The sequence below is a fragment of the Solea senegalensis genome, linkage group LG5 (genome assembly GCF_019176455.1).
Source record: "Solea senegalensis isolate Sse05_10M linkage group LG5, IFAPA_SoseM_1, whole genome shotgun sequence".
Classification (NCBI taxonomy): Eukaryota; Metazoa; Chordata; class Actinopteri; order Pleuronectiformes; family Soleidae; genus Solea; species Solea senegalensis.
The window spans coordinates 17,072,463-17,098,342 of record NC_058025.1 but is presented as its reverse complement, the minus strand read 5'-3'; the positions used below and the strand labels follow the sequence as shown (position 1 = coordinate 17,098,342).

The window sequence follows — 25,880 nt, the reverse complement described above, 5'->3', positions numbered from 1 at the left end:
CAGGGCATTTTAAGTCAGGTTTTTGTTGTTGTTTTTTTTGCGTTTATCCAATCCAATCCAACTTTATTTGTTAAGCACTTTAAACAAACCACAATGGACCAAAGTGCTGTACAGAATAAATAAAAGGCATAATAAATAAAAGGTTCAAAATTAGATAAAACAGCTTAAAATAAATTAGAATCATAAAATACAATAAGAATTAGCAGCCATACAATAAAAAAACAATAAATAATTAAATTCTATTTAAATTAAAATATGTAAAATAAATAAAAACCAAACGTCTCATGAAGTGTCTCATGAAGTGTCAAAGGCCAAAGGTGGGTTTTAAGAAGGGATTTAAAAACAGAGAAGGACGAGGCCTGTCTTATGTGCAGAGGCCGAGCATTCCAAAGTTTTGGAGCTGCGACAGCGAAGGCACGATCCCCTCTGAGCTTCCGCTGAGTTTTAGGCACACTCAGGAGCAGCTGATCAGCTGACCTGAGAGAGCGAGCGGGTGAGTATGGATGTAGAAGCTCAGAGAGCTAGGGCGGGACAAGACCATTCAGGGATTTAAAAACAAATAAAATCATTTTAAAATCGATCCTGAAGTGTATGGGCAGCCAGTGGAGTGAAGCTAAAATGGGGGAAATGTGCTCAAATTTACGTGTGCCAGTTAAAAGACGTGCGGCAGTGTTTTGTACCATCTGAAGACGGGCAATGAAGGACGCACTATCCCCCACATAAAGAGAATTGGATCGTCCTGTGACCCAAATTATTCCCTTTCACCACACCCCATCTCCTCAAGCTCATTTCTTATTCCGGGTGTGGATTTAGCAACAAGATTTGCCCATAGAAACACCCAACTTTCTGCTCAATCCAATAATGGCATTGGCGCTATATGTGATGATGACAGGTTGACAGAAGGACTTGTATGGAATGTATGTTATTGTTTAATTCATAAAAGAATCCAAACCACAGACAAACCCCAGCTTTTCTTCAACCTCTATAGAGCTTTTAGATAATTGAGCATCAAAACTTTTTAAAGGAAAAAAAAATAAACCACTGTATGCAAAAGTCTAACAAGCCAACCATAAAAGTGGTCTGAGCTACCAGGCTACCACTTGTAAGTATGTAAATGTTTTATTTGCATGCCGCCAACATGCAACCACAAACATTTTTGCTGCAGCAATACCCACACAGAGGAATTCCTGTGGATGCAGACACACAGGCAACTTGAAAAAATTGTTCTCATAGGTCAGAGAAACTTTGCCTCCTCCCAAACTGAGCTTTAATTCAGTGTGACACAGGGCTGGTTAGTTTTTATGTACATCAGTGAGCCGGAAGGGCAGCAGGCTTTCATTACGTGGAAAAAAAAGACTCGAGCTTGCAGTCGGGTGATGCCTCTGCCGGCTGTCTAACTGCAACATGAAGGGGATTTTCTCACCCTCCCCCCTATCTCTCTCACACACACACACATTTCTTTACTGAACAATGTCTGAAACAGAATGTTCTGTTTGGGTGACATCAACAACAAAAAGGTTATACATCACTTTTATGGCCTTTCAGACATGTGTGTAGTGAACTCACGGAGATCTGGAAGGTATAATCAAAATAAAGACAAATATAAACACACAATAAGGCATCCTGATAAAGAAAATAAATTAAACTAAGTAAGAGTCAAACTTACCTCTAGGGAATGTGTGGAGGGGGAGTCAGACTGCCTGCTGTCTCCTTCTCTTTCTGCGTTATTCTTTCCTCAGTTGAAATCCACAGTTGACATCTTGATGACTTTCCTCAGGTTTGGAATAATACTGTACCTGAGATAAAACAGAGGAAGAAAGAAAGAAAGATTTAAAACTTTAGAAAACTGCACCAATGACTTGAATAGGGTTAAAATTATAAATGGAAATAACTTCGCCGGTAAAGAGAACAATAATCAGCAGCAATTCTGATAACGGATTTGTGTTGTTTTTTTTGGTAACACTGACTTGGTGGTTTTCTTCTTATAAATATTGATCTTAACAACCAGTTTGAATATTAAAATGAAAAAAATATGATCAGCATTTAGACATTGCACTGGAATCATTTAGAAATTGTTTTACATAAATGTAAAGCACGTTTAAAATAAGGTTATACAAAACAAATGCTTTTCACACTGTACGTAACCGACAAGAATAACAGACTCCTCAAGCATCTTTACGATATAATATATGCCAAGAGACAGATTTTATAGGAAGAAGTCCATTCAGTACCAGCAGAGGTAAAGCTTCTGTGTTTCCTTGTGACAGCAGATAATAGCATGACTTAAGAGACAATGAAAACCTGAACACCTGCATTCATGATTCCTTTTTTTTTTTTTTAAATCAGCTTCAGGAAAAAGAAAACATAACTCTGAATCTTACAGGTGCTGCCACGGGACCATCATTGTAAGAAAAAGGAAACAGTACATGGTGCTGGTGTCTAACAAATAAAAGGATGCTAATTATTTTGTCCATAAGGGTACGATAGGAACAATTTTTCCATTCGTTAATCTCGTATACCTGCTTGTTATTATCAGGGTCACAGGGAGTAAAGTGTCCATCCCAGAATACATTTTGCAGATGGCATCACATTCTCCTTCTCTAACTCTTGATTTTATCCATTTGTTTTCCCTTACTCTTCATTTGTCTTTTTGATCGTGCCGAGTGGCAGATCGGGTGCTCAGGAGAACCACTTGCAATAATAAAAGAAGAGGAGAGAATGAAGGGATGAGAGAAAGGGGATAAAAATGTATCATGCCCTCTCTGAGTGTCCCTGAATGATTTATAACACAAACTGACACTTGCAAAAGCCTCTGGGAAAGTTGTGGCTGCACTTCTCCTCCTCGTCTTCCTTGCTCACTCCACCCTGCTTGGCATTTGTGACCAACCAACCAACAGAGGGACATAAATAGAGATAGAGAAAGAGTGCGAAAAAAAAGTGCAATGGCAAGACTATGTTTGTGTCTTTTACTCAAGTACATCACGTTGACCAGCCTCACCATGAAGATACGGATAAGATACCAATTACAAGTATCCAGAGAAAAGGGTGATACCTTAAAATGTCCAAAACCCAGTTTATAGAGAAGGGCAATCTGATAACTATATATAATGAAAAAGAAGCATCTGGAAGAGCATACTGAGTGCTCTTAGTGCTCCAAATATATATATATATATATATATATATATTTATGTATATATATATATATATATATATATATATATATATATATATATATATATATATACATACACACATATATACATATACATATATACACATCAGTACACGTATACAGTATAATTGAATGGCACTAAAGTCTATCTAAGTCTAAGTGAAAGTACAACCCTTCTCATTTGTATCTCACAGTTCCACATTATGAACATTAAAATGAATGAGAGCAACCACAAATATAAAACAAATTTGTAGAAAACAAAAGTTTAAAGTCTATCAAAAACAAATTTTCTGTAGATTTTCTTGCTAACCTTTTTTTTGCCATATTGCACAATCCTACAGGCGATCTAATATTCTGTTATACTGATGACATATAAAAAGACAGATGTTGATAGACACGTCAGTCAGTCAGTCAGTCATCATCTAACCGCTTTATCCTCCACCAGAGGGTCGCGGGGGGTTCTGTGCCAATCTCAGCTACATCGGGCGATAGGCGGGGTACACCCTGGACAGTTCGCCAGTCCATCGCAGGGCCACACACAGCTAGAGACAAACAACCATTCACTCTCACACTCACTCCTATGGTCAATTTAGAGTGTCCAATTCACCTAATCCCCAAATTGCATGTTTTTGGACTGTGGGAGGAAGCCGGAGAACCCGGAGAGAACCCACGCACACACGGGGAGAACATGCAAACTCCATGCAGAAAGGCCCTTGTTCCAACCGGGGCTCGAACCCGGGTCTTCTCGCTGCAAGGCGAGAGTGCTAACCACTACACCACCGTGTGGCCCTCGATCACACGTCTCAAAGCAAAATACTTTTGGTTTGAATAAAGCTCCAACAACCCAATGTGAGGCAATTTCTGCCATATACAAAAATGATCCCAGAATGAAAATAAAACTAATCCAGTGAGATAGAGAGAAACTAAACATTTGTCCTGATTATCCTGCCAGGGCGGCAGTGGATTTTTATAGCAGTGACTCATTTTCACAGAGCAAAGTGTGCACAAGTGTGCGCACACACACTATATACTCTCCACTCTAAAGCAGGATTTGGAAACTTTGGGGCAGCTCTCATCTTAGAAGCTTAGTGACACTGTTGAGATATGTATGTGTACACACACACACACACTACACAGTTACCTTCTCAGATAAGCTTTTAGGCTAATGCCAAAATAAATGTGGGTGAGGGAGACAACTAAATCCCTAGTTTATTTAAAGTGATTTCCTTTACTTGATTTAAAGCAACACCAAATGCCCCCATAATATTGTAGTTATAGTATATGTCCAACAAAGAAGATTTAAAGGTTATGTTTCAGTGTTGTACAGGCCAAATAAGTGATTTAACCGTCTCCTTTGCTAAGTGGTTTCATTGGATGAGTATTTTGTTGTTCTAATGCAGAAAACGTGTGAGAACTTCAAGGGGATGTTGTCTAAATGCTGATGAGGGCTGTTTAATTGTTTATTTCTTGGACACAACTATAATCAAAACAAAATTGTAACACTTATGTCAATTCATCCAAGCTTCAATGAATGTTCAATGAATGTTAAATATGCTCCTCTCCACGGACGTGTCTGTAGATTAGCTTTCAATAGTACCAAGCCAAATCATTCACACATTTCAATTTGCACTTTCAATGATAGAAATTCACAAGGACCGATATAACGTGAAGAACACACATGCACATGCACACACAATGACCCATGAAAGCCTCAACACTAGTGTTAAACACACTCTTTTGCCCCCTGCACACATTCACATATGGGTTCTGTGCAGCCATGCAATATTAAGCTAGCCTGGGGCTTTTGAGAGGTATCTAGCGTAGCCAGCAGCTGAAAAGGGAAGATACTGTCTCTCCACTATGAAATATGGTGCATGTTATGGCAATAAAGTTGGGTATCATTCCACTATGGTACAAGCTTCTCTAAGATTGCTACATTACCAACAGTTTCCTCAGAGATCCTCAAAAGGTGCATTTATGTGGCTTTTCACACAGGGGGATCACAATGTCACCATTTTCAAAATATGAATTATTTCAGCTAAAATGCAATGGACAAACTGTGAGCAAGACCTAATTAAGAGCAATAAGACTTTTCTCTTTTCTCCCAATCTGAAAAAAACATAACCTTGTACAATTCAAATATGTAGTGAAACCTGAGTTCCGTATAACCTTTGGGGACAGCGCTCTTAGTGAGCCTGCACCAAGGGGAAGTTGAGCGATTTTTGAAGCATGGTTTTATGAGGTCCTCTCATTGTTTGCAATGACTTCACAGTTTGCCTCCAAGTAGGCTGTTGTTTGTCAAGGATCAGTCTCATAAGTCACTTAAGTCTCAAATCTATGCCTTGTTAAGTCTAAAATTCCTTATCAATATGTTTGCTTTTTTATCTTGCCATTATAGTCTTTTACAATTGGGAATTTGAATTAAACCACCACTATTCTGTCCAAAGCATTGTGGTCTGTCCAAAGCAATCTGGGAGAAGGAAATACAGTTCAGTAGTGTGGGAATGCAACTTGTGTGAAACAAAAATAAAATATATTCATCTGCACATACACACACACACACAAACACACACATAAGACACACAAAGAAGAAAGCTATCCCTCGTTCAATTTGAAAGCCATTATAGATCATTCACATTAATCCAGAGGGGTCCATGTGTGTGTCCATTCCTCGGGAGAAAAGAATGGAGTTTTTCTCTATTAAAGCCATTCATCCTCTGTGGCAACTATCAGTGTTAGTGTGTTTTTTTTGTTTTCAACACTGTCAATAGTGTGTGTTTGTTCACCAATCTACACTCTCGGTTTTTACAAACCCACACTCTACGCTACACACATGTAGAGACAGAGTTCTTGTTGAAAACAGATTATTAAAAGTTGGGAAGTGGGAAAACATAAAAGAAGGATGATTTATGCGATGATTTATATGATATATATGAGTATGTGTGGTTCGGTTTTTATCTGAGATTATAGAAAAAACATGAGTACTTCAACAGCAACAACTGCTGTGAAGCTGCTCAGTGTTTTTGGGGCCATATGAAAAAATGCAAAGTTTCATCGGAAGACGGTGTACTGGCACCGACACTAACATCAAAACCTTTTGAATCATAACCACATCTACAAGCAGCACTCACAGCATCATGTGATATTCCTTCAGTAACACACATGTGGGAAGTCCATGTTTATATAATTTTATGTTCTCTCCGGCAATCTTTATTAAAAGAAAAGGGGAAAAAAGCCTTGTGGGCCCAACACAGTACCAGTTCATTATTTTCGAAGCACGACTCACGAATCACGAGCACCACCTACTCTAAACTGACTCACTTTAACACCAATATGCACATATGTTGCATTTTATATTGAAAATCTATTGTTTATTACTCTGAAACAGCAGGTTTTAAGAGAACTTGTGAGTACACGTTCACCATAGTGTCTGTCACTTGTTCGGTGTCACCAAATCAATGATTTAATATTTTTAAATTTGTCAACCATTTTCATTTTGTTAGTGTATGATGCATTTTCACTGAAGAATGGAGACTCTTCTTTTTTAGCATGGGTGAAAGGCAAGGGCAGCTCTCCTCAACATGCTGCACACAGACACACAAACACACAGACAGATCCAAGTCTTGGGGAAAATAATGGAAAAAAACTGGTGTTTCAAAGGTGCGATCATGCTTCATTAGAGTCAGTGCTGACAATACTTGTTCCACAGGCAAAATTACAAATGAGGAGAAATATAGTATTTACTGTGTGTTATGTGTGCTAACATCTTGGAGGCCTTCATTCTAGTACTGGGTGTATACAGGTTCATACCTCGTTCAATCCTTCTAGAGCAGGTACTAAAAAAAAAAGTACCTGATACCAGGTACTATGCCAGTGGAAATGCAACTTAACCGTGCCATGCCGAGGCAAGCCGGGGGAAACACGCCATTAGTGATGAGTGTTAAGCCTTTGGCTTTCACTATCTTTGGCCTACCAATGGAGGAGGTGGTGGTCCTGCTGGCTAATTCTCTCATATCACGACAAAGACAGGGATAGGTGACTCAGTCAATCACAGCTGTTAACATGTGTAAGCTGTAAAGCACTGACTGACACACAGACATCAGGGTTCAACAGAGAGTCTGTCAGTAACTGTCAACACCAACTTAATTCCAAAACACCCACTTTAGTCTGCAAAATGAACATGCCAGTGCTCACAAGGCTGGTGACAAGTGATTCATAGTTTGTTTGAGGCAAACAGTATCAATGTCAGTGGCAATTTTAAATGACACACCTCCCCTCGGTACAAAATTATTTACCAGTTTAAGGCATGTATAGTATACAGCCTCAGTTGGAGTGTTATTTGGAGTACTCAATGCAAGTAAAAGGTATTAATGTTGAGGCTTTTAAGTTTACATCAGATATGACAATACATGGGAAGTGAGTTTGCAAACAAAGATGACTGTGACTAACCATCTCAACAGGCTCAGATATAGATGTGGAAGCAACGGACCTATTTAAACAGGGGTTTTTGATTTGTTTCTAAAACATGTTTAATTCAGACGTCATGGAATGACTGGCTGGTTCACCCATCTGTCAGACCTGACTACCTGCAACTGCCCTGCCCATGCTCTTGCACAGTATCATCATAACAAGCAGAGAGACATAAACTAATAGCCAATAAAGACAATAGCCAGAAGTTAGGAAGCAAATCTGTGAAAAGTGGCAGAAAAAAAGTAATTAAAAAGTGCATCTGGGGTTCTGTTCAAGTTTTACATGGGCCAGTCTAACATTCCATTCTAGCAGTTTTCACCTTCATTTGTACGTCTTTATTCTTGTAATCTTTATGTACAGAATGTGCTGTTAATCCACCAAGAAATTTTGCTCCTGTGTTGTTTTGAAAGGATTGCTTTCCACAGAGGTCCATGAAAGGTCCATGTGGACCACTGTGGAAATGGGCAGATGACAAAAATTTACATCACGGAGGCCCTTGCAGACCTCTGTGGAAAGCAATCCTTTCAAAACAACACAGAGAAAAGTATCTCTGTGAATTAACAGAACACATTCTCTACTGCATTTATCCTACTTTTGCAGCCACAGTTAGCCCTCAAACTTCGCCATGATGTTCAATGTAGCACTACTGGACCAGAAAGTTTCCAATTGGAAGTGCTCTTTTTGACAATGTTGACAATGATAAAGGCAATAACCACAGAAACTTGTGTGAGGTCATATGAGGAAATCCACAGGTATACACACATGTATACATACTGGTATACACTGGTACATGTATAACTTGGTGCTTAAAGATTACAAGAGCGTACAAATGAGGGTGAATTCCTGGTGAGAAATTTACACTACTAGAATAGAATGGAATATGAGATGGAGTATGTGTGAACATAATGATAGACTGCCGCAGAGCCACTGAGTTGCTATTGACCCTTGCTGACACATCAGGCTGCTGCTGGTGCTAAATTAATGTGAAAACAAAGGAAGGGCCATTGGATAAGCACTGGTGTTTTCATCAATGCTGTGTAACACTCCCTACCACTGGCCACATCTGCCCAGGCTCAGCTGGGACTTGATGGACCATATTGACCAAGTAATAACCCACGGCCTGTTTATGACACTAATCAATTCCCAGCTGTATTGATTTTCATTGTAGCTGCAAAAATGTTCCTTAGTTGCACACCCAAACACATGGAAGATGTGGAATCACACATGCACAAAAAAAAACACCACACACAATGTGCAAGCTTTCCTGCAAAGCCAACCATAAATAAATAATACTAAGTGTGTATTCTACAGTACTGTGCAAAGGTGTTAGGTCATCATTACATTAGTGATAATGATATAATAATGCCACACAGTACAGCACTGAGAGTGGTCAAACTGGGGTTGCCAAATGACAGCACTACAGATTAAACACGATTAACACCCACACTGTCATCGCTGAGATTTCAGCTTTGATATAAAATATTCTGGCTCTTCAAAGGCTCAAGCGCTGTTTACATGCATGTTTTACACATGAAGAGACTGTGTCCCTGACACCACATGGGTTTAAGCTCTCTGTGTGTGTGTGTGTGTGTGTGTGTGTGTGTGTGTGTGTGTGTGTGTGTGTGTGTGTGTGTGTGTGTGTGTGTGTGAGCTGAGTAGAGTGAAGCACTACAATAAAGCTCAGCAGGATTTTTTAATCAAGAGCAGCAGGAAGATTACTAGTGGCCTATTGGATGCTCTGATGTGAAATCAGTGTAGAAGACAATTTCTAATAGTGAGTAGGACATGCAGACATTTGCAGAGTTTTTTTCTTGAAAGAGATATAAATTAACACACAGGTTTGAGCTGCATTTGCTGGAGTGATGTGAGTGATGCTCTCATACCATGAGCAGAAGCAAGCTATAGCATTGTTCTTGTATTTTTTTTCCTCTGTGACCTGATGCAATGTTCAGAATGTGCCTAAAGAAATATTTTAATCTTTTCAACAGCTTTATTTCCTATATGCCTTTGTTGACATATGTGTTGACATATGTGTCAACAAAGGTTTGCGAGCTTCAAAGAAATACCAACTGCCCTCCAGACAAAGCCAGATCTACAAACGTCTGTTCTTAATGTTACAAACGTGCTTGGTCAATGGATCCATGTATGGATCCCATATTAGATGCCTGTGCTGTCTGAATGACATGTCCTCTCTGACTTTCGTGAAGGCCATGTTCTTGGCGCGAAAACAGTGATGTCATGCAGTCATTCGCTGGGGCCTCAAGGGATGGCGGGGGATGTTGTGATTCATGGTTATACATTTATGTCCAGGACTCCCACAGCTATCATAATCAAAATAAACTGCTTAAAAATGTCCTGCATCCATTAGTGTACTGGGAGTAATACTGTTGCTGTTACAATACAATTGTTACAATAAGAAGTATAATGTCATTATATAACAACAAATCTGACAGTGCTGTAAAATAAAGAATGTATGTATGTATGTATGTAATATGATGAAAAGGCACAAAGCAATATTTAAAAGGTGAGGGTGATATCTATTAATGATCTGATTAATTATCCTTTACTTCTTTCTCCCAACTATTGTCATATTTTGCCAACCTCTAAGGTATGTGCCTTGATATAAAGAACTGAGAAAGAGACCAGAAAAGTCTGCACGTAGTACTCATCAAGTACTAATGTGGAAAAATACCCCTACTGATAGAGGAGCTGTCATGTCAACACAGAAATGGCTTGATCACCACAGCACATCAAATGTGACATGTCTGAGAAGGTGGCAGGTAACTTGACTCATCAAACTGTAAAGTCTCAATAGATGTTACTCAGCAGGAGAAAATGAGGCACACAAACCTCCAACTTGCATTCTCTTGTTTAAGAAAAGAAAGACTGATCAACCAAAATGAGACAAAGAAATGGGAGGAAATGAAAAAGAAACATGCATCTAGGCCACAGAGTCATTTCCCTTGCGTTTTGCCTCTTCCTCTCCTTTTTCAAATATACACTGACAGTATAAATTATGTACATCATCACCGGGTTTACACAGAGTGGTAGAGGGCCCATGGGTTTTAGACCTCAGAATGTATCCCCTGTAAATTCTGTCCACAATTAGTTTGGTAATTAATGCAGGCTCAGAACTTCCTCTTCCTCTTTTAGATTTTATCTTTGCCTCTGCAACATGCACACACATGTGCACAGACGCACAGCTACACACACACAGTGGGGCAAAATAATATTAGAATCATAAAACAGAGACACATCTGTCATAAAAAGACACACGTTTCCCACACAAGTGTCTAAAAAGGTATAATTGTGTGTGTAATACACTAAACTAAAGGATGTGTAATGCCCTTGTTACAATGGCTATTAACAGTATGAGTGTAAAAACAGCTGTACACAGTAAGGTCACATAAAAAGATTCAATTAGCATCAATATGTCAACTGTAGCTTAATAGTTGGGTCTCCATGACCAGCAGCACTGAATTACTAATGGTTTTGCTAAATTATGTTTTTGAGAAACTACACATTTAAAACAGACCCAACCAATGGAAATAGCTTAGATGTGAGCGACTGGTCTAGATTGTCCCCTCCTTATATTAATGCAGTAGCCAGCACAACTTGCTTTGTGATATAAATGTCATATGTGGTCCTGTCTCGTTTTAGTGATTTAAGCTTATCCATGCTTTTTCACCTTTGGCAAGTTTGGCCCATTATCTCCATTATCCATTATCTCTATTTTGCTGCTTTGATCTTTTTTCATTGAAGGCATTGACTATTTGAAAATCACGACACAAGATCTAGAAAGCCAAAGGGTAATCTTTACATTGCATTTATTTTTTCTAAAATGAAAAATACATTCATTTGCATCAGGTGTTCTTTATGCAATACACACTCTCAACAATTGTGTGCCAACTAAAGCTAACCGTTTTGTAGTATTCAACAAATGTTTAACAGCACGTACACAAATTTCTTGGGCTATTGGCACAAAAATTGCTGTATTAACCAGGCTTAAGATATCAAGGACTGTGTCACTCAGTAGTACACCATAAAGTAGCCTGTTCCTAAATATTCTGCTGTTTTTCCCTTTGTTACTAACTGATCCAATTGTCCAGGCTTTCTGTTTCTGATGGGATTTATTTATTTCTGCAAACTCTCACACTGTCTCTTTGGGATGGAGGAATGGAAATGTGCGGTTAAAGCAGTTGAAATTTTCTTTTATTCATTCATCTTCTATTGCTTTATCCTCTGCACAAGGTTGCACCCCTTGCAGTCCAAATTTTCTTCCAGTAAATTTTCACTATCACTACATCTTCCACTTTAACTGTTCAGTCTGATCTCAGCAGATCACACAGATTAGTTGTCATGACCTCAACAATCCACTAAATCCTGTAGTCCTATATGCGTTTTCAATCAATACATAACAAAGTGAAACTAATTGCAAAAACTGCAAATATTAGTCAGAAAGAGATCATAAGACCACGAAGACTATAAATAAATAAATAAATAATGAGAAGTCATTATTTATACAACTCACAGTCCAATAAATCAGAGTAAGCAAGGCATGCATGTGTCTGAATAAGAAAGACTATTAGACTAGATTGATGTCTGGGAGTGTCAGATGTAGTCGTACTTTGTGTCCATGATAAGCCTCGATAATAGTAATCTTGACTTTGTGTATATGTATGTGTAGTGTGCGTGTTGGGCGTAGGGGAAATCAGTATTCATCCTGGACTGCTTTGAATTTCCTGAAAGGTTGATGACTTCCTGATACACAGTCACAATGTCCATTTAGATTTGAAGCAATCAGCAATTCCGAAGCTAATCTATGAATGACTGTTTAATTGTCTTGTGTGTTATTGCGATGACAGAGCATCAATAACAAAATTCAACCTGTGATTATTGGTGAGAACAGTAACTTGATCCTTGAAATGTAATCCAGCTGTAATATTTGCCTGCTTTCTGCTCTTACACTGTGAACTGTTATTACCAGACGTGAAAGAAACAACAGCTGGACATGGGTCGTGGTAGCTTTCAATAAAGACCCAAGAGGGGTGTGTGCATCTGCATGAGCTTCTTCAATATGCTCACGGACTGATAATTTCACAATTTTTCCCCTTTGCCCTCTAAGACGATATCACCCTGCAATTATCCTAGGGTTCATGGCGTCCTGGCTTTGGAGTGCTGCACATCTGGTTCATTTGTGTGAGTGAGAGATGAAATGAGAGAAAGGGGGGAGGGAAGAAGAGGGGTGGGGCATTTGCTGGCAGTGCCCCCCAATATGACACACTAGTCACAACCATTCAGATGAATCAAGGGTTAAATAGCAGCAATGCCCTTGAAGTGTTAATCTTATTGGCTGAATTTTCTTAAATTCAATGCCATTGTGAGAAGGAATCCTTGACTAACCATTCGTTGCGGAGCTGAGGCACAGACTAAACTAAAAGTCACATTTAGCCTGGTTCACTGTTGGCTTGTGAGAGTAACAGCACAATCTCCCCCAGATTCATCAGAGGCAAATCTCCACTTGACCCAATGGAGGCTGTCCAGTCACAGCATTAGGGATGCACAGAGCTTGGGGAAAGGCCTAGTTTCTCTTAGGACTGGGGGAAGGGGGGTTGGCACACACCCCAGCAGCCTGATAGATGAGGAGTTACCAAGCAGTTATGTCAGGTTTGGTGGCAGGTAAACTAAAATGGATTCTGCCAAGTAACCCCATAGTAAGCCTGTATTATGGAATGTAAGCATGATCAGCTCTCACCACATGTTACCAAGCTTCCAACAGTGTCCACAGTGTGTACTGCTGTGCTGACCTGGAAGTGCTCAACCAACTCATTGAAAGTGTAAAAAAAGAGATTTGTGAAATAAAAAATACTGATGGACAACTTTGAGAGACAACAGTAGGAGGCTACCAAAATAACTCACATCAGCAAACATACACATCACAATTATGTATCCTAAGCCTTACTGACATGCCCTACTCTGTTAAGCTAGCAGTGAGCATAGTTTTCCCAGCTGGATGCATGCAGGAGAGAGTCAGCAGAATGGATGCAAATTGTAGGCCTATGACATGACACTTTGAATTTTTTAAAAGACCCCTATTACAGTCAAGCATGTGGTCCTAAAAATACACTCGCCTAAACCCTTTCCTTCATTCTGCCGGGCTAAATTAAGCCCTAGACCCAGGAGGGGTGATGGTGGGCAGAGATAACACAAGTCAGCCATGCAATGTCTCTTTAGATGATGGTGATGGCTGCTCAAAATTCCCCAGCAGTTCAACTTGGCCTAGTCATGGAACAGCCAAGAGAGGCTGGAGACAGATGTAGCTGGACATAATGGGGGTTGAAAAGGGGGAGTAGAGGGGGACCAATACATGGTCACAGCTGCAAACCCACCAAAGCATAGGACGCATGATTCTAATGAAGGGCTGTAATCAAGTTGCTCATGCTAACCTCCCACACCCAATCAGACTGACTTGCCAAAATGCCTCTCTTATGACAGAGAGTTTAGCTTGAGGAAGAAAACAAAGAAAGTAATACTTCATGTTATGCACGAGAAATTCTTATGAATTAACAACCAATCTGTCCCACATTTTGGCATATAGCATATAAATTCATGTGTCAAACAAGTTAATCCAGATGCAACACTATGTGAAAGAGAGAGGAGAAAAAAAGATAAGATGTGCTAGGTGAATCAAGGTTGATATGTGCCTCCAGACAAAAGCCACAATTTAAGTCTTCTAATGTGAGCAATATTTTTGATGGGTGACAGCTGGATTCTACCACTTGCCAAAGATCCAAACAAGATGGTGAAACAAAGACGATGTCCAGCAGTGCAAAGTTGCGGCTCAAGAGCAGAAGTGGCATCCTCACGGGGGGAAGCATTTGTTGATGAGACATCTGTTGGACCATAACTTCCTCCACTGCCTTCAGTCGACAAAGGCCATGACTCAGGTCTGCACCAGCTGCCGGGCCATGACTAGGATCATATTAAATGTTTCCCTCTTACTCCATATCATGGTCAGTTTCCAATAAACCCAGAGGTGAACGCTTTTGAAAGAGTTTCTGATTTTGACTTGGTCTTTTGGGCCCACATGGATATGGACCCCCTAGATGTTTTTATTAAAAAAGACATTTTGTTTTGGGGCTGAGTGTGAAAGACACACACATTGAAGCAAAATGAGACAATAGATAAGATAGTGGAGTCTTTCTTGGGTATAAACACTGCCTTGATGCCCACCAAAGAAAATATTAGTAGACCACCTGTTGTGATCGTGGGCATGTGTAAGCAGTCCTCACCTTTTGGTAATTTAATGAGATGCTAATGCTACTGTAGATTAATCCTGCTACAAAAAAACTGCTGCGGTTCTCTCTAGCTAGCTTAACAAGACTATGATCTTATAGCAGTGAAGACATATGCTGTCTTTTGATTAAATGTAGAACAAATGAGCACATCTGCTAGCAGAGGGGGTGGGGTTAGGGAGGGAATAATTCTCCTTGTCATCCGAGACGGCATTCCTGTATTAGACATACTAAACCAGATCACTGCAGAACATTAGGCCTGACAGCAGCACTTTAATATTTGATGTGCTCTGCTACTGTGGCAAACGCCAAATTTGAGATAGTACTGGCTAAACAGACAATTTGTGAATATGTTTTTTCACAAGTCACCCCGTTGCATTGAAAAGGTATAAAAGCTCATCAGCTTCAGCAGGGACTTTTAAGAGATGCTGAGAAGGATTCGTCAACCGGGAGGAGTAACAGGTGTCCCTGAACGCTGAGCAAAACCTGCCAAGACTTTCCCCACTGACATCAAGGGTGTCAACTTTTAAACAATATCATAATATTGGTCTCTCAGACGTTGAGTAGATCAAGCACACAACTAGTAAACTCATTACAATGTTTGTGGCAAGTCACAAGACATATGAGCCTACCAGTGGGCCCAAGAGCAGGTATGTTTGGTAATGAAACTATTCAAGAGGAGGGAGGACATTAGAGTCAGGGAGACTGGGAAGACATCACTACCTGATCACTACAAAAGACCAAATCAATTTGTGATGGCCAGAGTTGATTCAGTCACCATGCACGTTATGTGTGTTCTCAATCCCCACACACTCACTACCCTCAGCCATGGAAAAACGTTTTTTAGTTTTAATGCAAGTTGAAGAGGTCAACACGCATTACCGCAGTTGGTTGGTATTGCAGACACCATTGGTATTCACAATCTGGCTATAGTTTCATATATCAGAGATTAGATGATATAAGTGCAATGAGTTGATCATTGTGAATTTTCATTATTGGAATAATAATATGAGTGAAAATACTGTTTAGTTCCGTGGCCTGCGATTTTTCAGTCATTACTGGGATGTCATTATGTAGATCTATACTTAAGATTCTTGTTTTTCACTGTTTATTAGAAAATGTGTTATCTGTGATGCGGAGTGAAGAGCCCAATCGCATGTGAACAAGCAGGTTGTCAACAAAATTAGTATTGTTGAATCTATTTCCTCTTTTGAAAGTTAATGTAATAATTCAAAGCTCTGGTACAGATAAATTATCTTATCAGGATCAGATATTCTCAGCAAAAGAGTGACAGACTTGGAGCACACTGAAGTATATTGGATACTAGCCACTGTGTGGGTTTGAATCTGGTCACTAAATTTGGGATGTCCTTCCCATTGTTCTCTGTCATGCTGTTTTGCCTTCTTGCCAAGCAATTTTAAAGCTTTTCATGGATTAACTGCATCCATGAGCAAATCCACTGATCAGTGTATACAGATTAAATGAAATGTGTACAAAATGTTGCTGCCATAAGTGCTGGTGTAAGCTCAGCTATAACCACTGTATGGGGTATGGGTATGGGTATGAATAGCTGGAGAGTAGCGACAGTCACTTCCTCCTCTGCTTTATAATTTAAACTTTACTCACACCCTGGTACCTTTACTAAGCCTACTGTAACAACCTCCTCTACAGATGTCAGAACATGCCCACAATACGCTGACGAAATTTGAAAATGCATTTTTTAGTCTTCTGACCTATCTTTTCTGCATCAGTTTCTCCTTTCATAAATAATGCATCTTGACTACGCTCTCTGTGGCCCAATGCCATATTAAAGCCATCATACATAATCGGGATCAATTATCAGCCATCGGCTGCCCTGATTTCTAAAACAAAAATCAGTGTAGCTCTAAAGGACATTGCTAGGTCATGAACCCGAGTCTTATTCCTACTTTTTTATATATTTTTTTAATTAAAGCACAATAGTAAAAGGGATGCAACGGTACAGTTTTCCCACAGTTAGGTATGCATCACGGTTTTTGGGCCACGGTAACGGTACGGTTTTGGTATCTTAACAGAAAACTACGCAGACTAGCAAAGGCAATATTGCATTGTAAAAATAATTAAATGCACAGATATAATCAAACCACAAACTCTGTTTAAACAATAGTGCACCATCAGATTAAATTGAATTCCAAACATAAAACCACACAAATTAAATATAAAGTTTAGTACTATCCAATAAAAATAAACAATTTTAACCCACTTAATACTACAACTACAGATACTGTACAATCAAATGTGAGCATGACAAGGCTGTCATGTTCACATTTGATGTGTGTGTTGGAGCATCTGTGTGTAACAATCAGCGCGAAGGGCTTCCGCAGTCGCTCGGTGACGTGGCATTGCTCCACCCAGGGATATGGTTGATGGTAAAGCAGTACGACTGCATGGACAGGTACCAGCAGGTAATCCGTGCATTTGAGTTCCGCCTGCTCCTGAATGGATCTAGTTTTGGATCTAGTTTTTTTGACGTACCGAAATACCGTTGCCATTGCGTATTGAACAGTTCGGTAAAATACCGAATATTGTTGCATCCCTAATAGTAAATATAACAGAAAACAAGATGAGTCTCTAAAAACAAACAACAAACTGGATTCTTTTTTATAAAAAGACACATTTTAATTGTTTGATTGCACATTTCAGAAAATTATATTATATAACATTATAATCTCGTATACTATACAGCAATGCATAAATCGCTACAGATATCAAAACATATCTTTCTAAGTTTCTGAGTACAGCATAAAATGCACAACTTCAACACAGCAGGTGTTTTATTCATATACATTTCATTTCAAAGGCATAGGTTAGTGGGTGTCATGAAACCTTCAGCATATTAAATAAACATACTAGCCATGTTGATTCATGTGGCTAACTGGTTGTTGCACATACAGTCATTAACATAACATATGCTTACTTTAAGTTAATTTAAATTAAATTAAGAATAACGTTCATCTACTTTTATGCTAATGTTACATTGTGTCCGTTGTGCACTGGATGCATACACTGGGTTGATATGCTGAAACATCGATGTCGTACTATAACAGTAAGCTAATTCTTTGCAGTGAACACATTGAACATAAGTTTCCTTAAATTTCAGGTTGAAATTATCACGCAAATTTTTTGGGCTCTTTTCGCTTCCCTCGTCACTTTTTTTGTCCCTCTCCATTTTGCAATATGCGCTGCCTTCTCTCCGTTGTGTCTGCTTATTGTGCATTGCATTTCTGCTTTTCCTTCAGTATGTTCCGCGGTTGGCATTCAAAGTATTGCAGCATTATTATCACCCTGTCCTCTGAGCTAAACACGGAGCTCTGTTTGAACAGTAATCGAACGCCGCCTCGATGCAAAGCATTTTTGCCTTTTTTTTATATTCAAATTTCTCAAGTTGTTGAGGAATCATTTCAGCCTTGCTGGTAACCACACTTGACATACAACAAACTTCAAATCCAGCTCATCTTCACCTTTTTCCAGCATTTAGGGTAATCCATCCACACATATTTAGGGCAAATAGGAAAGTAGGTTAATTTCATTTAGAGTTGTTCCGTTTCCGATACCAGTATCGGCTCCGATGCCTCCGATACTGCCGAAAATGTGGGCATCGGTATCTGCGAGTACTGGAGTCCATGCACCGATCCGATACCACGTAATTTATTAGAGCTCCGTTAGCTCTGACACGGTTCTTCTTTGCCGCTCTTGAAACAGTTGCACTGTGCACTGTGTTTTAGAGGTGTGAAAAGAACTGATCACCCAACACCTGTAGACAAGGAGCTAACCATAGCTCATCATGTCGGTGGCGTTTGACTGTAGGCGTGCTAACGGAACAGCCCATAACTGGAGCGGCCCATAAACAAAAAGAGCAGCGCTACAACTAACTAGCGTACCTGTGTCCTGCATATGTATGCCTGTTTTTAAAGTTTAGCGTTACTTCAGAGACTAATTTTAACAATCTGGAGTCATGTAAAAATTATGTCACGCGCGCCCTTTCCTGGTCAGTCGTCATGGAAACATGAAGCTCTGCCAGTTCTGCGGCGTTTGGACCAGAGTCAAAACAAACGTACAAGCTGAAAAACGAAATAACATATCACTGACAAAAATAAATGGTGTCCATTTGCGCCAAACCTTACCACCAATGGTAATCATATCACAGTCATGCAGGCGTAGTACGATATATTTTTTATACACACACACACACTGGTATCGGTATCGGTACTCTGTATCGGCCGATACCCACATCACAAGTATCGGAATCGGTATCGGGAGGGAAAAATGGTATTGGAACATCTCTAATTTCATTATTTCATCCACAGCAAAGATATCAGAATGATTTTTCACCAAATTACCACTTCCTCTGGCTACTTTTGCTCTACTAGCAATACCCTTAATACTGCATTGTACTGTAGTCAGGAAAAACAACCTTAGACTAATCAAAAGAGGGATCATACTTACACACAGACACCATCACATGTTATATAAGCAATACTGGTAAAATTTTTCATCAGCTCTGGTTGCTCATTTCAAATACTAAAATAGAGCAATCACAGCTTTAGATATTCACATTAATTAGCTTTAATTTAACATACAATTATAGTTACCATATCATCATCATCCTCTCTTTTATTTGTGTTTATAGCTGAAGTTTTATTGGTATACTATGAGACAGAAACTTTGCAGAAGTGGCATGTATAGATTGCTGTCTTGTTCATTGTGAAGTCACCACTAAAGGTTCACCTATTGTTGGTTTTAGTATTGCCTTATCTGATATGATATCTTAGTGATTGTAAACTCAATATAAACAGTTCTCGTCTTAGTACGGGAACACATTGGGTTAAAAGGCCATATTACATACATATAAAAGCCACAGTATCTACCTAAATTAGTGCCATTAGTGTAATGATTGTTCCAGTATGGTGCTGTTCTGGTGACACATCACCCATTTTGTCACATCCTCCAATATGACTAAGTGGGTAAGCGAGTTCCAGCATGTAGCCAACTGAGTGTTACTTTTCCTATTGGATGTTGCCCTTTTATGATGGTGTGGCTCAGCCAGTTGCCATTACACCATCAGGGAGTGTGACTAGTTTCTTTTGGCCATTTTAAAACTCTCAGCCCCAGGGTCCAATATTTGCCAAGTTCTACCTTCCAAGGAATGCGCAAGACAAAGCATAAACTATCTGGGTCAACACTAGCATTACAATGCTGTCAGCAGCCTGGCAGAATTTCATAACTGCAATATGACCCAGACACCAACTTTATGTCTACATGAAAAAGGAAACCAACAAACAGAGCTTCAATTTTGTACACATCCAGGACATATATGCCATATTTCCACCAGCTCTACTCGCCTCGCCACAGCACGGTTTAAGTAGCGTTTCCACTAGCATTGTACCTGGTTGGTACGATGATTGGTCAGACTGCCGGCCACTAATTGGTCACAGCGTCACAGGACGTCTGACACAGAAATCAAGCCAAACAGTGCCGAACTGTAGATCGGTAATCCTAAAAACGTGGGTTAATCTCCAACAGTTCTCAATATTTAACAGAGGAGTCTGGTGTATTTAGGGACAGCACCGCCGATCGAGAGCGGCGAACAACCCTGCCACTGTAGTCTGTGGAGTAGGAGTCTATGCTCTGGAGACGTCCGACACAGAAATCAAGCTGAACAGTGCCGAATTGTAGATCAGTTGAAACTATTTAACAATCCTAAACACATGGGTTAATCTCCAACAACTACGAGGAGACAGCACTGGGGATCGCAAGATCTGCATCACAGACACTGCCATTGTATTTCGGTTAGATGGAGTCTGTGCCTCGGTCATGATTCAGTTACACTGAAAACAACTGCTTTACAAGTCACTAGTCACTCGTTTGTGTGTGTGTGTGTGTGTGTGTGTGTGTGTCGTGAATAAAACAAAGTCCCCTGCAGTTTCACGCAGCCGTGCAGTGATGACTCTGCCCAAGTTGAGTAGGTACTTGTAGTGGAGATGTAACCTAAACCGTGCCATGTTGTGCCAAGGTGAGGCCAGACGAGTAGAGCCGGTGGCAATACGGCAATAGAATAATGAGTCAATGGCTCTGATTTGAAGCACTTATACATTGCACTACATATGTAGGTTTTGGATTTTTGGTCAGGCAAGGTATTCGAAGGTATCACAGTGGATTGTGGGATATAGTAATGGGCACATTTCCAAAATTGTATACAACTTGTTAATTTGGTGATTGAGGAAATAACAGGAATATTGATTGGTGTAGTTGCAAAGTGTCTAGTGTGTAAATGGATGTCTGCCTGTAGTGTGAAAAGTAGAAGCATTTGCAGCTCACACCCCCCTGTCTGACAGCCACATCAGTCAATTGTCAAGAGCAGCTGTAGTGTCTAAGGCTGCAGCGATTATGCGATTAATTGATTATTAATCAATTAATCATTTAATTTTGCTAATTGATTATTCAGTTTAGAGGTTTTTTAAAATGTGAATATTTCAAATTTCATTGCTCCATTTGACAAAGAAATTATTAAAACTGAAAAATACTGACTGAGAAAATCAACAGATTAATTGACCATCATCACAGCACTGGTACTCCAAAGGATGTGTGCAAATTCATGAGAGAACCCCTGGCTAATGTCTCAATCGTCTCTCACACAGTTTAAAAAAAAAAAGACATGACTATAAGCATTACACTTGCCAGTAGGAAGCTCGCTGTCCTGTTACGTATACAGACCAGTGTCATCCGGTGTTTAACAAAGGCTCAATGGAAGCAGAAGAACATGTAAGAACAATGAACAGTAATATTGTAAGCCTATGAAAAATATCTGTTGTTACTTTTTGGCCCTTTGACCCTTGGTCTTTAACGTCTCCAGTTTCATAACCTCTGACATAAAAAGCTTTTATGTCACCAGATGTAGTTAACCTCAATTAGGTCCAATGGTACAAACACATAATGTGTGTATTATCAGCCAATGGCATTGACGTAAATACTGTACCTTTAAAATGGTGCAATCAGTGTAGATCATAAAAGCTCAACTGCTCTAGATACAATTACTAATGAGGAAGTGTGTCACTTTCGGTTCCTTTATCAGTAGCATGGTTAGTAGGTTGACAATAAATCTACAGGGTGATGTCAACAAGTGGACATGCACTATGGTAACATAAAACAACAAGAGAACTGTATTTCTGATTCTTAAGTGAAGAAAAGCTGACATCAGGACTACACAAAAATGCAATTGACAACAAAACCATTTGATAGTAAAAACAAGTGTTGGTTGCAGCCCTATTTAAACTGCTACACTTCTTTGTTCTGCAGAACAAATTTGTGCGAAATGAGTTCACGCCACATCCTTGCTCTAAACCTCTGAACAGAAAAAGGAAATGAAGAGGGAAAAAATACTATAAATATTTGAATACCATGGGAGGGAGGGACTATGTCACAGAGTGGGATTAAATCCTGAAATTGCGTGGGCAGACCTCTTCTTCATTAGAGTAACGTATTTACAAACGATACGCATAGAGTCACGCAGTGAAAGCCAGCGCTCTGCAACACAAAACAAGAGATGACATCATGTTGGGTCAGCTTGGGTTTTCGTGCTCAGCTTGTTCTGCACATCTGCCATGTCGAGCGCGTTTGCATTCACTTTTAACCAAGCGCCGTGCATGCAGGTGAGGAATACAAAGGTAAAATAACGTACAAGTTGTTGACTATGGCTTCTGCTGAACACAAAAATATGTCATACAAGATGGGTTTATGCAAGGGTTTATGCCTGGCTGGTTGACGACTCCACGGAGGCGTAGTAATTGTAGTAAAATGTGGTTCCGTGAACGATGCACGGACTCAACTGAAAGCCAGTGAGACTGTGCAGTAATAGTAAAAATCTCACTCACAACAATGAAAGGTGCAATGGAAGGTGCCACGGTCATTTAATGTGTGACAGACTCACGCACGGCGACTCACATTTTATGACAATATTAAAACAGAGTTTACACAGCATCCAGCTGCTATGTCGTCATTTAAAAACAAAAATAAAACCCCATCTTCAACTGTGCGCTTCATGTTCAACCTGTCATCCGTTTTCTTCATACTCACCCGCTGAGGACGAAACCAAACAGAGGAGAGAGAGAAAAAGCGTCTCATCCGCCGCGTTACAACCGTCAATATCCCACAAGTATTCAGCGGAGGTTTACAGCAGGTGCACAATCACGTCAATCAGCAAACACACACTCGGCTGAGGACCGCGACAACCAGCAGACCTACGCACTTAAACACACTTCCCCCCCCCCACCAGCGATGCTACTGCTGCCGCCGCTTTCAGTGCTCACCACCACTGACAGGACTGGCGTTCACACACAGACACGGCAAGCCGAACAACGACAAAACCAGGCGACGGTGCTCATTTACAACTTCAGGTGCAAAACCTCCAAGGAAGGGCAGCGCGTTTGGGTCCACTTTAAAACCGCGGTGCTGTGTAGCTACTGTAGCTTAGCCGCTCAGACAAGAGGAAGTGTCACATCAGTTTGGAGAGCTGTTAACAGAAACAGTGACAGCAGAGAGGGAAACTAGACACTCACCTTTTTTTGTAGAAAACAGAGAACTCGTCGTAGTTCAGAAGCCGGTGCACTTCAGGAGCGTTTAGTCCGACTCTGAAGACGTCGGTGTGACTTAAGTGAAGTGCTGTCAGTTGGTGTGGACTTCCTGAATGACGGAGTAGCACGAGCTCAACCCCTCGCGCGGGTTTGACAGCTCATTTGACAGACAGTCGGCCGGAAATAAAGTTGCAGTGAAGCACGAGCACAGAATTGTCCCATATGCTCTCCCCTTTTCAAATACAAAATTGCTTGTTGAGCAAGTATGCTCAAATGAAAAGCAGAAAACAGAAAGGATTTCCTGTCTCTTCAGCAAAGTTTCCATGAATAACAAAATGTGCCCAAAAAAATCACACACCTTATTTTCTTTGCCATTCATAAAAGATGCATGAACTGAGTCACACTGATTCTATTGCAACTTTAGAATTTACAATCCAGCGACCAGCGCGTCTCCTGGGTACATTATGTAGTGTAATGCTGCCACCTGCTGTTTGGATTTTAACAAACAGCTGTATTTCAGCTGTGTTATGAGCACAGACTATGAACTCGGTCGAGATTAAGATGCAGTCTGGCGTTAGCCAGGCTAACCACATACATATTGAGGAAAAAAATGAAGCCATTAGGATGCATTTATTTTATAAAAACAGTATTTATTTAAAAAAAACAAATGTGCATGAGAACCAAAAAACTAATATATGGTCTTGTCAATTATTGTAATGAGAGACATACATCATTGAAACACCAGAATAAGTAACACAATACAATTAATACATAATCTATACATATATTAAGAAAATATAGCACCTATAATAATACAAGTATCAGAGACAGACATCTTACATCATTAGGGTGTTCTTGTTTTTGTGGACAGAATGTAGCCTATGAATAAAATGTACAAAAACTGATAAAGCACATCTTACTTTGATTGTACTTTATTGTATTGTTGTATGGGCCACACAGTTGGTGTAGTGGTTAGTGATCTTGCCTTTGCATCAAGAAGACCCGGGTTTGAGCCCCAGTTGGAACAAGGGCCTCATCGTGTGTGCATGGGTATTCTCTGGTTTCCTCTCACAGTCTCAAAACATGCATTCTGAGGATTAGGTAAAGTGGTCACTCTAAACTGACTGGAAATTGGTCACTCTAAATTGAATATGAGAGTGAATGGTTGTTTGTCGCAATATGTGTGCACATTTGATGGCCATTTAGCTTATCTTTTGTTTATGTGTGGTCTTTAAGCATTCGTGTCAGGCACTTTTGTGGTGTTTTCCATTTCCCTTCTTTGTGCATCAATGTGAAACTTACGAAAAACCTTTGAAAATCACTTATAGTGTCCATCAATCAAAATTGTATTTTTATCAGATATAATTTCTCATATTGCCCAACAGTCCAATAGCCTAAGAAATTGTAGGATATAAACAAAGAATAGGACACAAAGAATATCAGAGATGATTTTCACCTTGTGAATACTGTTATTGTGCTGTAGCAGATTTCTGGTACAGCTACGCACCATAATGGGACTTGAACCCAGTGCCATATCCACTGGGCCACTGAGGTAATGTGCAAATCAGAGCATATATAAGTGGGAACATACATCAGCATGAGGTGCTTTTAAATGAGGTACTGTTTATATTGTGGAATAAAATCAGGTAACCCTGGTAATATTCAGTGCATTCAGTGTCTTTTATTCTGGGTCAGTTTCCATGGACTCAAAACCTTTTAAAAAATGTTTTTTTCAGATTCCTAAAACCCCTAGTGACATGTTAAAATGTCTTGCTTTGTCCAAAAATTTCAAATTATAAAATAATTCAGCTCACTATCACAGGTGATTGAGTAATAACTGAAACGATTCAAGTCTGATAAGCGTAAATCAGTGAATCCTCTACTCCTGGTTACATTAACATATTATTTCGGCTTCCTGAAAAGTAGTGTTGATTCCAAGTACATAACTCTGATGAAATTATCAAAACTGAGTATAACAGTTGTAATTATAGGCCAAGCGGTTTTAAGTACATAAACTCACAGATTAAGATAGGATTCTAGGTGGTTCCCTGTGGCATGCAGTTGTAGCTGTCATTGCCGGCAGCACTGCGGGGTTAATGACACATAATAAATGTAACGTTTGGTTGTCACATAATTCTTGATCATGAAATGGCAGAGTTTGTTGTGACTGTGGACTTGACAGAGAAAACAACAAAGACAAACAAAAATATCCAAAGTTTATTTTCGGAACCTTATTCACTATTACAAATACCCAACAGACATTAACCCTGTCTTAGAAGTGATTTTTGCATTTTCTAATGAGCCACAACAGTGACAAGAATCGTGTTTGTACAC

The 25,880-nt window shown here is 39.7% G+C and overlaps 1 protein-coding gene across 2 annotated transcripts in view; it reads right to left on the bottom strand.

The window, feature by feature from the left end:
• taok3a (TAO kinase 3a) overlaps positions 1 to 23,686 on the bottom strand; it is a 60,168-nt gene extending 36,482 nt beyond the window's left edge. Inside the window, exons 1-2 of one of the 2 annotated variants that reach the window (XM_044025524.1) lie at positions 23,532 to 23,686; positions 1,667 to 1,796 (exon numbers count right to left, since the gene is read on the bottom strand). The gene's annotated coding sequence lies outside the window, so the exon portion shown is untranslated. Of the gene's footprint in view, positions 1 to 1,666; positions 1,797 to 23,049; positions 23,201 to 23,531 lie in introns of those variants that run through there. The other variant, XM_044025525.1, reaches the window with a different exon arrangement.
• Between the last annotated feature and the right edge of the window lie 2,194 nt (positions 23,687 to 25,880).